Raw genomic sequence first — 13,680 nt, forward strand, 5'->3', positions numbered from 1 at the left:
TGTAAGTTATTTCTTCCTTTCAGTTTATGCTGATGAGTTCCCATTCAGTTCCTGTGGGTGCTTTTACTAAAATGAGAATTACAATATCAAAATAAAAATCAGCTAATGTGGTAGAATAAATGGCCCAGAGAGCATCAAAGAAAACGTACCAAGAGTGAATAATAAACCATCGTAATTCCTCAATTCTATCTGTCCATCCATCTAACTGTCTGTAAGACAGGAGGAATCTCAATTAGCTGTTAAAAGGATATTTATGACTATTTTATGGGCATTGCAGCGCTCTTTCTGTGCCCAAAAGCTCTCGTGACACCGCTCCGACCCAAGGACGGGGAAGCAAACCCAGCAGGTTAAAAGATTTCCTAAGAAATGAGATATACATCCGCTGCCGCAGCGGGGGGGACAGTCCCCGGCCCCCCAGGAGGGACCTGGCTCGTTCCCAGCGGGACCATCCCCATACATCAACTGGGACCGAAGAGAAGGAAGCTCCCAAGTGCCCCATTAACTCCGGTGTAGCTAATTACCCTCTGAACAACCAAACGGACTGACCTCCCTGCTCCGGCTCTCAACGCTCAGAACAATCGACAATCCCAATTAGCCGTAATTGAGAAGGATTATAATGAATCTACCGCATGCATCTTTACACGCACCTATTCAAACCCCCACATTTTTATCTACGGCCCCGATTGTACACGTTTGCGTGCGCGAGGAAGGAACACAAAAGCAAAAGGCCCCTTTTTGTCATTATTTGTGTCAAGGCTTTACATCAGCCTTTTCTGTCTGCGGCTGATTATAGACGTCGAATTGAATTCTAACCAGAGACAGAAAGAGAAATTAAGCAAAAATAAATAAATAAATAAATAAAATAAAATAAAATAAAATTGCAGAGGCTGTAATCCCCACCGAACAGCCTCGCTGGGATCGCTGCGTAATGAATCCGGCTTGTGCTGCCATTACTCGCCTTTTGTTTACCTAACAGTTTGACAATGCATATTTATGCAAATTGGAGCCCGCCTGCTTTTTTTCCTGTTCATTAATTAGCTTCTCATTCTGGACGTGTAAACCAGGCTTGGAGAATTTGTCTAATTTCATCAACAGTTCGATTCCTCTCTCCTCCACCTTCCTTTCCCCCTCCCCCCCGGCCCCCCTTCTATGGTCTTTAACAAGGTTTTTGGATTGAACGCAAACTGCCTCGTGCCACACAGATCTCGTGGGGGTCCTGCGCTTGGACGGAGGGAAAGAGGGATGCTGCGGGGCGGGGGGGAGGGAAATATGAGTTTTAGGAAGAGGTGAGCAGCAGCGTTGCACCCAGACCTGCAGAAATCTGGTTTTCCCTTCTCGTTTCTTGCTGCAGCGACGCTGTCGGTAAGACTCTCCCCCAGAAAGCCTCGTGCTAGAGCCCGTTCTGGTAATCAAAGGGTTTTTAGAACCCCAAAAATGAAGAATGAGGGTGGAGATGGTCCCATCCCCATGCCGGCCGACGTGGTGCCAGCTGAGCCCATACGTGCCCAGCGCTCATGGAGCCGGGACGCAGGCATGGGATGCTCCCCTGGGTAAAGGCTGGTGGAGGGATCCATAAGCACGTATCCCTCTCCCGATGAGGATTTCTCCCTGTTGTCACCTCCCTTCTGTCACAGCAGGAAGAGAATAAATCTTTACGGGACAGGCAGAAACGTCGATCTGCTCCCAGAGGCTTTTACAGCTCGATAGACGCGGGGGGGGGCTGCTGTGTTGTGCCACCACCTCCGCGGTGCTGTGCCCACGAGGAGGGATCGATCGGCCCAGGGTAACGCCAACCCCGCGGTGCTCAGGAACCACCCCATCGCTCCCGCAGACCTGCAAAGGGCCTTTTATTTAAACGGCATGGGGGGAAATAAAAACAAATTGAAAAAGCAAGATTTTTCTTGCTCACCCTGAGATGCGCCAGGACATAAATGACTCCGGGCAAGTTGATGGGGCAAATTTCTGGAGGAGATGTATAAACTACCAGTGAGAAGACGCATAAGCAACATTGCTGATGTTATGTTCCCAAAAAAGATGCTTCTTAAGTGCCCGACCAGCCCCAAGTGACCACGGCGCTGGGGCACAGCCAGGTCTTTTGGCCAAGGTGAGCTTTAGCCAGGAGCGTGGCAGAGCAGAAGCAGCTCCACACTGGGCTCCCAGTTGCATTTCCCTTCTCCCAGTGCCTGTATCTGTCCTCTGCTTCCCTCAAGGGCAATTTCTTTTGCTCGATTTACACATTTGTTTACAAATACATAATGACTGCGGGGAGGGGGGGGGCCACCCACCACCCGCGGAACAACGGCGCCTGTTTCTAACCGCTGGCCTCTTCCAGTGTTTCCTCTGCAATTTCTGCACACACACAGCCACGCAAAATGGGCCTGAACACTGCAATTTTCCAACCATTTTCATCCAAATTGTCAGCAATTTCCCAATGGCCCCGGCACCAAATTGCAAGCGAACGCTCGGTAATACTGCGCGGCTGCACAGGCATCCGTGGGCAGGGGAGGGAAAGGGGGGGACCAGCGGGATGCGGCGGCAGCTGGACACAAACCCTTCCGAAACGGGCTTGGCAGGTCCTTCTCGGCCACATCTCAGGTGTCAAGTCACGGGGGTGAAAAGGCCAGCGCGGGTTTGTGCTGCATTTCATGTACGACACCGCAAATCTTCCGGGGGGGGGGCTGGGAAAGGGGGCTTTTTTGCGTGATATTCATGGCTCCGGGATGCCAAAATAGAAGGGGATCCCCATAGAAATTGGGGCACGGCTCCTGCTGTGACTGCCAGGTTGCTTTAGTACTGTCAAACCCCGATTCCGCCTTAGCAAGGGTGGCTCTGCCCCGGGCTGGGAGCTCCGGGGACCCTGCGGTACCCAGAAAGGAGGATCAGACCCGCAGGGACAGAGCCCCATCCCATCATTTTCAGGAGATGGCTTTTTTGGGGGGATACTTCAAGGTGACGGAAAAACACAGCCGTTGCGAAGCAGACACACCTGGGAAGGAGAGGGGAGGCTTCCCCGAAGCGCCGCTCGTCTCCCCCGCAGCACGGATACCTGCTTTTGGAGACCTGCAAAAGACCTGGAGCAGGACGTTCCCCACTCCAGGCCAGCTTGGAACAGCAATGCACGGATCACACGCCAGACCCTGCCGCCGTCCTTTCTTTGCCTTGACGTTGCAATGGGAAGCCGTTGCAATGGCTCACGCAGCACCCCAGGCTCTATCACTCAAACACCATTAGTCCCCATCCTTCTCCCACCGCATCTGCCTCCTCCCTCTCCTGTGTATTTGAAATTCCCTGCACTGCCCGGCGAGATAAGCCTGTTGTTAGATATTTATATGTTTATCACAGATGGCCTTGGTTTCAGAAACTAATCACGCTGCAGTCAGAAGGAATGTATTAATAATTATATAGCACAACGTGATAATTACTACCAAAGCAGTCTGAAGAAAGCCTTTTGTCTCTCCTCTTCTGATTAGGCAGTTATTTCACCAGCGACCGGGAGAGTCAACAAGTGTCAAGTATGGTGGTTAATTCCTGAGCCGATGGCATTTATTAAAATTGCTAATGAATCTAATAATTAAACACATAAATATAAGTTACCCCAGGTATTAAATCTAATTATTGGGCAGCGAAAAATCAATTTTTGTGCATATGCATAATAATGCATGGGCAAAGTTAATTAGAAATGTCCAGATCAATATTTGAATAATTCTTAACCAGTGGAATCCCTGTCTGAAGAGTGGGTCTAGACGCTGTGAATAAGTTATATTTCAGAAATAAATGCCTCCTCCTAATGGAGTTTATCCTAGTAAATTAATAATACTCCAGTAAATCTGCAAAATAAATGACAAACCTGTTTGCCTGAACATTGCCCTTAGGGAAATCATTAATATCCTTTGTCAGCAACCTCCGAGGTCAGAGCCGAAGCTCGGCCCTGGCTCGCAGCCAGCTCCCGAATCCCACCTTTTCCATGAGACTGAGCCCCCGCCAGCACTGCCCCGTCCCCCCCCGGGCTCCTGCAGCCCGGACAAAGCTCATCCCCACCTCCGGCAACACCCACCAGCGGCTTTGCCCCACTTGTGGTGGAATTACGACTTTGATTACAGTCCAAGAGCCGTGCTGGTGTAAATCAGCGGTGCTGATGGGTGCTATCTCAGATCCCAGTCCAAACAACGGCATTAAATTCGGCAGCACCGACTCTCACCGAGCTCGGAAGAAAACCTCGGCTATTTTTTAAAGGTAGCTCCTTTGCTTTGCAAGGAGGAGGAAGGATCCACGGCCCCGATGCTCGGGGAGCAGCGGAGCCAGGAGGACGTGACAGCATTAGGGGGGGCAGAATTTATCACCCCCGCTCCCACCCCTGATGGAAAGGCAGCATCCATCCATCCATCCCCTCCGCTGGCTCCACTTGCCAGCACAGAGGTGGTTAAAGAGGAGAGGGAAAGAGGAAAAAAAATAGCGCAAGTGTTTTGTTTCGCCTGGAGATGATGCCGCACAGCTTGTTTGAACACGGTGCTAACAGGAGTCTCCACCTTTTCCCTCGCCGCCGCCCTGGCACGCTCTCCCTTTGATTATTCATCTCGGCTGAAGGGAGATAAAACAGATGTAATATGGCGCAGAACTCCAGCACACATCTTAAATCATCTCGTCTCGACCGGGGCTCCTTGGCACGGGCGCGAGCGATGCTCGTGGAGGAGCTGGCTGAACCGTTCCGGTGCACATGAGTGATTTGATTGCTGGGTTTCTCCAGCGCGCTGCTGGCACGGGCAGAGCCGGGGAAGGGAGAGTTATTCAGTCATGGGTGAAATCATTATGGGTAAATCTCCGCTCTGAATTACACTGGGGTAAATCCGTTGAAGGGTAACTCAATTGAGATCAATGGCCCAAATTCTTGCTTCCCTTTACTCCAAAGGCAGGCCCTGTGTAATATTTTTGAAGTCACAAGTAATACTCCTGATTTTCACAGCTGACAGGCAAATCTGATCCACCCTGTTTCCAATCTTTTGCACGATGTATTTTCTGAAACGGGTTCTTCAGCGAGATTATTTCGCATGAAACCGTCTTTCGCCATCTCCCCTCGCCGCGGTGTTTAAACCGCGTTGGAGCCCGATTTTGTAACCCTGGCTCTCCTAAGTTAAGCGAACGGAAAACCCACGGGGGCGGTGCGTTGGGGGATCAGCACGAGCATCCCTGCGCCGAAACGCCCGGCAAAGGGGATCACAGGGAGCCTGTCCCCTTCCTTGCAAGGACCTTCTGCCTTATAACCACGGCAGAAATGGAGCCATGGAAGGAAAAGCTCATCCCTGCCTTCCCCAAGAAACGGCCACCCAGAGCATTGCTTTTGTAGCTGTGCAAAAAAAGAAATAAAATAAAAAAATCAGTGCCTGGCCCCAAATTCCCACACCACAGCAATATCGCATAGATGGCTAAGATGGGCAACGGCACAGAGGGAAAACAGAAGCTGGGATGGGGTGAGATGCCGGAGTCAACCGAGCCGCGGTCCACAGGGTGCCAAGGAGAAGCACAAAGCGCTGGCTCCCGGGCACCGCTCTGCTCGGCTTCACCAAAGCGTGAGGGCATGTTGGAGCCTGGGCCAGCACAGGGAGCATCACCTCGGGCTGTGGTTCATCTCCCTAAGCACTTTTCCCTTTATTTGGTACTTGTCGGACGCTTTACAGCGGCTGAAGGCTGGCAGCACTCATTAAGAAAGAGAGGAAGGAAGGTGGAGTTGAGATGATGCTAATCGTGGAAAGCCCATGGAGAAGGGTGGTCGTTCCCTGGAGCCCTCGCGGACGGCGAAATTGAGAGCTCTGTTTGGAGCTGGGAACAGCCCACGGAGCAAAGCCACCAGAAAATGGGTGTAATAATCCAGGACCACTTTTTCTGAAGTGGTTTTTATGTACTAATCAAAGGCAGAGACACAGCTGCTGCGGCTCCCTGTAATTACTGACACAGGGAACAGGTAATTCAGGAGAAAATTGGAAACCCAAAGGATATTCCCACTGTTGAATGGGCACCAGGGGCCTGGGGGTGAAAGCAGTTCCTGGAAGGGGCGAGCTGCCGCGGAGGTGGGCAAGTCTAGCCCTGAGTCATTTTGGTGGCCGTTCATTCATAAGTGACTTATAAAGGCAAAACCACCGCTTCACGGCCACGCCAAGCATGTTGGTGGCACGATGACGGGTGCTCCAGACAAGCCAGGAGGACAGCAGAAGTTGTTATGCCTCAGCCTACGGTAGCAAAGAAAAAAAAAAAAAGCCCTAGAGACTGTAAAGCAGCAGTTTATTGAGCTGTTGGATTCTCCAGCAATTAATTCTCCATTTATTAAAACATCTATTCGTTGTTTATTTACCCTCCACGTCCTATTTATAAATCTGTTCTTAATGAAGTGCAGCTGGGTCTTAACGGAGTCGCCCCACGGTGGAGAGGATCCAGAGCACACCGCCGTCAGCGATCCGCTCAGGTTCTTACAGACCTTTTCCATCTTCTTCTACAACAGCTTCCCTGTCTCTATTTGTTTCTGTCTCTCTTTCGCTCTCCTGGGATAAAACCATCTTTCAATCTACTCTGACACATTCGTTTCCTGAGGGCAATTTAAACTGAGAATGATTCCCTGATTGCTCACTTTTCCTCCTCCTCTCTTATTCTGCAGGGGTTTTTTTTGAAGGATCATAAAATAACATGTTTAGAAATAATTGCGTGATAGGGATGTTTTCTTGCCATGCCAGCATTGCTCCCTGCCTCTCCAGACGGTGTGTTCTCAGTGCATTTTTCGGGGAAGGTTTTCCCCGATGGCAACAGCAGGACCTTGGCGTGGAGTGGCCGATGGGAGCCGTGTCAGGCCACCCAGGAGCGATGCCGTTACTGCTCCGTGTCCCAGGGAAAGGTCCTGCAGCCCAGCCAGGGCAGGGATAGAGATTTGGGATGAGATTTGAGCCGGGGTAAGGCTCTGAGCACCCTAAACCCCAAGGATTTCCCAGCAGGAGCCGGAGGAGTCAGCTCTGCCCGTGCTCGGCTCCAGCCCAGACCCACCACAATCCCAAATTAAAGGGGAATTCTGGAGGTGGCGGAGACACCAACCTCTCCCGGGCTAGCAGACCCCACTCACTTCACCACAACATCAATTCTGCTCGAGAGCTCAAGAGTGTTTCCATTCAGTTGTAAATTTATATGTATTAGATTATATATTGCCAAGTGCAAATAAATTCCATGTATTACCCAAAAGCCATTTGATTTAGTCCTCAATAACGAGCAGGTGTACTTTAAAGCAACACATACTGTGAGAAACAAGAATTATGAACAGGTCTGTGGTTTATCCTCTTTCCTTTTTTTTTTTTAACCTTTTACAGGCCACCCAGATACCATCATCTCCTAACAAATATCCCCCCTGACACAGCCATCATCTAACTCATTACAGCCTCCACCGCGCGGGAATTATGTGGAATAAGGTGCACGTAACCGCGAAGATATTTATGGCAGGCCACACCGTTTCTCAGGAAAAACATTGATTTGTTAACAACTGAATGACTGTGTAGCTATTAAATCAGACCGGTCTATCGTACACCCTAGTGTTAACGAAAGAGGGGTTTTTTTTGTTTTTTTTTTACGTTTCTGTATCTATTTTATTTGCAAACCGCGGAGGGGCGAGTGGAAGAGCACGAAGCTGTATCTGCAAAGCCTGAGCCCGGACCTTTCTGCTGCCCAAACTGCCGTGCGGAGACCGATTATTTTTGTTCCTTTAAACTGCCGTAGATCAGGAATGACTGTCCCCAGCCGGACAGGAGCGGTGTCACTGGGAAAGGTGGGGGCAGAGTCAAGCAATCTCCATCATTAGAGCATCCCTGATTTACGCGGCGGCGGGGCTGACCCTTTCCCTCCCCTCGCTGCAGCCCACACGCCGTAACCTTGCGGAGGGCAATGCCATTATCCCGGATTTATGCAGCTATAACGGAGGGAAGAATCTGTCCCGCCTGGGATTTTTTCCAGAGGTGGGGAGAGACAAGAGATCGTAGCACCGTCTCAGGACTTTTGAACCGCTAAAACAGGGTTTACAGTTCATTTTTCTGGTGTTAAGGCCTCGGACAGAAGTGCAGGCAGCCATGGCTGGGTGGTGTGACGGTTGGTTGTTTTGGGTTTTTTTTCTTTTAAAGAAATACAACTTTCTTCTTTTATTGATTGCTTGCTTTTCATTTTATATCCTTTCCCCTAGCCTGAAATGAGAAAAATGAGTCCCGCCACAGGCTCTAAACTTTATACTCCCTCACTATCTTCTCCCTTATCTAATGCCAAGCTAGCAAGCCGAGGCGAGAGCACGCCGGGTAGCGCCGCAGATTATGCCATAAAACCTGGAGATAAGGGCAGGGACCAGCCTGGGGGGACGGGAGGTACCTGCCTCCCGCCTCCCTCCTCCCCTTCAAAGCCAGACTTTCAATCGAACCCTTAGCGCTGCGAAGTTTTTTTCCTGAAAATTTGATAGCAAGGACCACGTTTTCCTTTGGAGATTGGGCTGTAATAACACTGGAGGGATGAAGGGCCGGGGGGGATGAAGATTTGGGAAGAGTAACAGCATCATGATTGATCCTGGTCCACAGGACTGTATTTCTTGGCTGGCCAGTATAATCCAGCCGAGAGATCATAAATGTCTCCAGCAGCCATCACAGCCTGCTTATTGATCTCTATTTGTTGTTCTCAAATATAATTGCTCCCCTTGATTAAGGCTTTTCATGCCTAAGTGTGGCAGGAGAGGAAGGCAATCAGCTTGAGAAGCATCGCCCCGCGGCCATGGGCACTAACGCCACCAGGTGCTCCCTTGGGAAACCCGGTTTGGGGCTGGGAGCAGGGGGGGGAAAGTCCTCAGCAGGAGGACATCGAGTGGGATTAGCTCAGCCCTGGTGTTCACCTCTCTCCGCTCGGGTATCAGAGAGAACAGCTGATGCCTGATGTGCTAAATAGGGGGCTGATGCCGCAAGTCCTTTTTCACCCAAGTCATCCTCGCCCACAGGTTGCTACTTGCAGAGACGCGGTGGGAACCAGGGGCACGGAGAGGACAAGGGGAATTAGATTCTGTGATTCTATGAGTTATTACTCCTGGGGGCAGGGACGGCTGCAGCATCGCTCGCAGGCTGCCGGTGCTGTGTAAATCCAGAGGATATGGGCAGTCCCGGCTCACTTGCAGGATGTGGGATGTTTGACTGTGGGGATTTAAAAGAAGGCTCCGGGGAGACCTTGGAGCCCCTTCCAGTCCCTAAAGGGGCTCCAGGAAAGCTGGGGAGGGACTCTGGAGCAGGGAGGGGAGCCATGGGACGAGGGGGAAGGGTTTTACACTGACAGAGGGGAGATTGAGATGAGATCTGGGGAAGAAATTGTTTGCTGTGAGGGGGGTGAGCCCCTGGCCCAGGTTGCCCAGAGCAGCTGTGGCTGCCCCATCCCTGGAGGGGTTCAAGGGCAGGTTGGCCGGGGCTTGGAGCAAGCTGGGCTGGTGGGAGGTGTCCCTGCCCAGGGCAGGGGTTGGAACAAGCTGGTCTTTAAGGTCCCATCCAACCCAAACCATTCTGTGATCCTATGATTTACATGTGGTGATGCAGGATAAGGTGTATTGTGACTGTCTGGTGACGGGCTCATCCCCGCGGGTCCCTGCACCAGGCTGAATGCCCCGGCTCTGCCGCGGCTCGTGGTGCCCTGGCTGTGTTCCCCCGGCAGCACACCCACAGCATCCCTGCCTCGGAGCCCATCAGGCTAATTAAAACCCTTCATCTCAGCACGGGTACCGCTTAAGAAATGTCAAAGGCGGCAGGCCCAGCCCCTGAGAACAGGAGGAAAGCAATTATAAGGGGAAAGAGCAGGCAGGCTAAATAGCAACAGGGTGCAGGAGTTTGAACCGCGCAGGAGTTTTTCAATGGCACCGAAACGCAGAGCCAATTGCGGGTGACACGGAGAGGGGGAGCCTAAAGAAGAAACAGCCAAAGGCATGAAAACAATTAGTGACAAACGTGCCTGGGAGGGGACAAAAAGAATTCGGTGTATCTACTGGCCTGCCAGAGAATAAAGGGAGCAGCCGACAACAGATTTCCCAGGAGAGAAAAAATACCGGGACTGCTCAGTTTCAAGAGGAGAGGAGGGGGATGGCGGATGCACAGAGCGAGGGACGAGGGGGACATGGACCGGGTGCCAGCGGCACGCCGTGCTGCTGAGGCAGTGAACGTGCAGCTCTGGGAAGGGGATTAAAATAAAAAAGAAAAAGGAGTAGGAAAAAATTCTGCGGAGCCCTCTGCTTGTCCCTGACACCCAAGGCTGTCGTCTTTGACGCGGGAAACCGGTTGCCGGAGGGAAGCGTGGGAGAGCAGGGTTCACAAAGGGATAGGTGTACATATGTATGTGCGTACACACGCATGATCTCACGATCTGTTCCACTTGGAAAAAAAAAAAAAAATGTGTTCCCTTTCTTCTTGCAAAGGCTTTGATATATATAAAGCAACTCATTACATCAGCCGGAGAAGCAGCTGTCCCCAGGGCGAACCGCTCCATACGTGTCCTCGGGGTTCCTCACGCCGTTCCCAAGCCGACCCTCCGGTGCAAGACCCCCCCCCCCAGGACAGGACCCAGCAGCCGAGACCCCGGCGCCTTCCCCAAGCCGCAGCGCAGTTTCGCATTGCCATCTAGCGGGGTCCCCGCCAGCTTCTCCACCCCCTCGTTGCTTTATGATTATTTACAGCCAGGCCTCAGAAATCCTGCGCATCGCGTCGAACCCGCCCCCTGCGCTGCTGCTATCGCATCCCCGCCGAGAAAGGAGGGGGACAGGGACAGATCCAGCAGCTCCTGTGCTACGTCCCCTCTGTCCCTCGTCACAGCCAGAAAAGTGGGAAGCAGTGAGTTGGAAGCCATCCCTCCGACGGTTTTTGTTCCCTCCATCCCCGCAGCCTTCGCAAATTGTTTTCTACACAAATATCTCCCCTGCCTCCTCTCCTTTCAATTAAGGAGGAGGTGGCAAAGGTCAAGCTTTGCCCCCGGCTGGCCAGCCGGCAGCGACGGATCCGCGCAGCGCCGGGGAGGGCAGACAGACACCTTCACTTTGCAGGGAAAAAAATCAGCGCCGAGTTAAACTCCGGCCAGCGAGACACAAACTTCCTTCCCCAGGGCACCGGGGGCTTGTTTCAAAGGGTGCCTTCAGCCAGCACCCAGCGCGCGCTTGGATGACAAAGCCCATACACACGAGGGCCGGATCCTGTCGCAGACGAGGAGCCGAGGTTCAGAGCAAGGGGAGACACTCATCCAAGGGCACAGGAGTTGTGGGCGCATCTCGCACCCCACTGCCCTGGCACAAAACCAGTCGCGCCCACCAGACCCCCGCAGCAGATGCCCCGGCGCATCCAGCATCGCTGCAAGATGCAGGGCTGAGACGCCGCCTCCTCAAATCCCCGTGCCCGGGGGCTGAGCGGGAAGTTATTATTTATCCCCCGCTCGTAATTCTGTGTAGAGAAACAGCGTTTCTTCACAGAGGCGGTAAAAGCCGAGCGCAGCCTGGACAGGCACTGGGCACCCGAGGAAACTGCTTGTGATGGGCAATAAATGTTTTAGCAAACAGCAAGCTCGGGAAGAAAGGCAGCACGCGGCGCAGGAGAGCACTCTGATTGCCATCCAGCTCCCTCTAAATGATTCATGTCCCTCCCCGTCTATTCCAGGAAGACCCAATTACCAACATTTTCCTCTAACCATTGAGATGTTTGAAAGTTCTTGTTGTCCAGGCGCCGGGAAAAGGAGAGGAGCAGGTTGCCTTTGAGCATCACTCAGTGCCCCGGGGGCCAGATTCACTTTGAGGGGTCTGGATCAGCTCGGAGAAGGCAGAGCTGTGGCTCTGGGGGTGCCGGTGTCCCCCACCCAAGGCTGGGTTTGGATCAGGACAAGGGACGGCAGATCCCTGTCCCACAACAGCTTCGCCAGAGCCAGACCCGACGCGGCTGCAATACAACAGCAGCGTCAGCAGCATTCAGAATTGAAGTTTTCCAAACGTGCGCTTAATTTGGAATTAATGGGATGACTTCCACCCCCCCACCCCCCCACACTAATTGAAAGGAAAAAAAATCATTATTAAACACAGATTCTCTGAGCTTTGACAACTAGATAGTAAATATCCATCCAGCACATGGCTGCTAATTCTCAATAAATATGTTCCTTTCAATAACCAGCTGGTTTTAATTTAACAAACAAATAGCTGTCTGGTAAAATCTGAATTAATCGAGTGTTTGGAGACCTTAATGGAAAATAGCAGTTGTGTCTCAGCCCCCAAACCCTGGCCTGTGCAAAACCCCCCCGTTCTGGTGCAGCGGGAATGCGGAGCTGGGGGCTGGTGGGGAAAAGGAAAACCGCATGGGTGCCCCCGCACCCATCCTCCCCAGACCCATCCCCTCCGCGGCCAGCAGCAATAAGGCAGTCTTTGGGTGCTCCCAAAAACCCAATTGTTTGCACCTTGTCGCCTCTTGCCCTCATTTCTGGCTGCGCCATACGTTGGCCAATAATAAGTTAACGAAGAGTAATGAGTTAACGCTTTGTTTGGGCAGCGCCTTCCCTGCTTGGGATGCCACCCAACAGCCTTAACTCGAAAGGAGCAGAAAAGCAAACCGGACACAGATTATTTCCCGAATCTGACTTTTTCAGGAGCACCGCGTGCCATTTCTGGCTATCCCTTGGAGAAAGGAGACGAAGCAGCAGCATCCGGGCATTTTGGCCGGGGGGAGGGGGGGAAGCAGGACCAGGTGGTGACAGAGATGACACAGCTGTGGGACAACACACCGCCCACTGCTGCGGCTGGAGAGCAACACACGCCCCTTCATCCCTGCGGAACAACAAACACCGTGTAGCCTTTTTTCCTTCTGGGTGTCTTAAAGCAAGTTGCCAACAGCTGAGAGACGGTGACCGACCTGCCCCGGGGGGGTTTGTTTGCAGAGGAATCCAGCCCGGAGAAGCGGAAGGAGAAATTCCATCAGCAAGGACCACCGCAAGGACCACCGCTGCCCTGCCGCCGTCCCGCTCCCGGCCGATTCACTTCCAGCCTTAAGAAAAGCAGCAATAAAGTGGCCCCATCAATTGAGCGGCTCTTTAGCGCGTGGAAGGAAAGTGGCCCAAATTACCCCCGGCGGGAAGCTCGGCGCTCCAGCCTCCATCCCCGCCGCAATCAGGCGGCCACCGAATCAAGGCCTTCGTTTCCCATTAACGACCCCGCCGCGCGCTCTGCCTCTGGGTTATTGTTTTGAATTCGAGTCATTACTGCAAATTACGGCGCTTAGCGCCTTTCACCGGCATCCATCCGCGCCTGTTGTCACTCAGGCGTCCCCCCCTCCTCGCCCTTCAGGGTTTATATTTGGAAAAATAAATAAAATTAAAAAAAAAAAAAAGATGAATAGCACAAGATGCAGCTGGCCCGCGGTGCCCGTCCCAGCCTGGGGATGCTCTGCAGCCCTGCCTGGAGGTGACACCCCTGAAACCCGAGCAAGTGACAGCTCCAGCTGCATCCCGCAAACCCCCTTTGGCCCTGAGCACCGGGAGAAGCGACAGCACAGTCGGGGTGATTTACGCCCGCTCCTGCAGTCAAGGATCTCTAAGCCTTCCCCAAGTAATTCTTCAACTTGCCCACAGTTTTCCAAATACTCTTTTCCGACCCAGCCGGAACAGTTAGACGAAGCCCCTGATAATGCA

Source organism: Larus michahellis, chromosome 20 (genome assembly GCF_964199755.1).
Source record: "Larus michahellis chromosome 20, bLarMic1.1, whole genome shotgun sequence".
NCBI classification, from domain to species: Eukaryota; Metazoa; Chordata; class Aves; order Charadriiformes; family Laridae; genus Larus; species Larus michahellis.